This window comes from Sinocyclocheilus rhinocerous, unplaced genomic scaffold, assembly GCF_001515625.1.
Source record: "Sinocyclocheilus rhinocerous isolate Xijiao unplaced genomic scaffold, SAMN03320098_v1.1 scaffold2674, whole genome shotgun sequence".
Classification (NCBI taxonomy): domain Eukaryota; kingdom Metazoa; phylum Chordata; class Actinopteri; order Cypriniformes; family Cyprinidae; genus Sinocyclocheilus; species Sinocyclocheilus rhinocerous.
Window position 1 is genome coordinate 16,927 of NW_015652305.1, and position 1,496 is coordinate 18,422.

The 1,496-nt window shown below is 43.0% G+C and overlaps 1 long non-coding RNA gene across 1 annotated transcript in view; it reads right to left on the reverse strand.

The window, feature by feature from the left end:
- Positions 1-1,301, reverse strand: part of LOC107714747 (uncharacterized) — a 7,306-nt gene extending 6,005 nt beyond the window's left edge. Inside the window, exon 1 of the long non-coding RNA XR_001637010.1 lies at positions 711-1,301. This is a non-coding gene — a long non-coding RNA (uncharacterized LOC107714747). The remainder of the gene's footprint in view (positions 1-710) is intronic.
- Positions 1,302-1,496: the final 195 nt, after the last annotated feature.

Consider the following 1,496-nt stretch of genomic DNA (forward strand, 5'->3'; position numbering starts at 1 on the left):
ACTGATTTGTTAAATCAAATGAAAAATTGTGTGTTTGATTGGTCCAGACGCTACACAGTTGAGTTTTACCGTTTTCGAATCCATTCAGCCGATCTCCGGGTCTGGCGGTAGCACTTTTAGATGTAGCTTAGCATAGATCATTGAATCTGTTAGCATCTCGCTAAAAAATGACCAAAGAGTTTCTATATTTTTCCTATTTAAAACTTGACTCTTCTGTAGTTACATCGTGTACTAAGACCGACGGAAAATTAAAAGTTGTGATTTTCTAGGCCAATATGGCTAGTTTTCGCAACTTTTTCGCAACTTTTAATTTTCCGTCGGTCTTAGTACACGATGTAACTACAGAAGAGTCAAGTTTTAAATAGGAAAAATATAGGAACTCTTTGGTCATTTTTGAGCCTATTTTCAAAAATAGTGGAGTGTTCCTTTAAACACGGAAAAAGTCATAGGCTGGCAGTTTAGGCTGGCGACCTAAACTGTGGTCTGTTTTCAAATCAAAAAAAGGGTTACAGCACTCACAGAATCTCTGTTACACCCCTCTGCACAGCACAGGAGTCTTGTTCCCCCCTCTAGCAAGAAGCGTCAGGGTGTGATTCAAGCAAAATGTTCAAAGGAAGTAAGTTCTCTTGTTGGGAGTGTTGGCTCCATCCCATTCTGGATTTGTGGAACCTCAACAAACACCTCAGAAAGTACAAGTTAAAAATGCTCACAATAAAAAAAATTATACAATGTTATTCGTCCCAGAGACTGGTTTACATCAGTAGATGTGAAGGACGCTTATTTTCACAAAAGTATTTATCCGGCACACAGAAAATTCCTCAGGTTTGCCTATCAGGGCACAGCCTACGAATTTTTGACAGTTCTGTTCGGTTTGGCATTAGCCCCAAGAACTTTCACGAAATGTGTCGAGGCGGCTCTAACACCGCTGAGAATAGCGGGTCTCAGAGTGTCAGCTTATTTGGACGATCTCCTCCTCTCTACTCCGTCACGGCGGCAGGCGGAGATCGATACAAATCTGCTTGTGTCTCATTTAAAAGGCTTAGGCTTCAAAATAAACGAGACGAAGAGCTGCTTAGTGCCCACGCAAGAAATAATTTTCCTGGGTCTCAGGCTGAACTCAGACCTGTATCAAGCGTTTCTATCAGAGGAGCGCATCAGGTCAATTCGTGGTTGTCTCTCCCTTTTCCAGAAAGGGAAAAAAGTTCCATTCAGACTGTTTACGTCTTCTAGGGCTGATGGCCACGGCAGTGTCTGTCATCCCATTTGGGCTGTTGCGAATGAGAGAGTTTCAGTGCTGGGTAGCAGCACAGCAAGACAAATCCAGCATTTGTGCCTAAGGTGAGCGAGTCAGCTTTCGCCTGTAGACTTGGATTTACTGGATTTTCATCCGCCGCCTTTTTCTCATCGGAAGAAGAGCGGCTTCATTGTTTGTGCCCTGTCCATGCGTTGTGTCATTATGTGGACAGGACGAAGGGATTAAGAAGGAGTAATCAGTT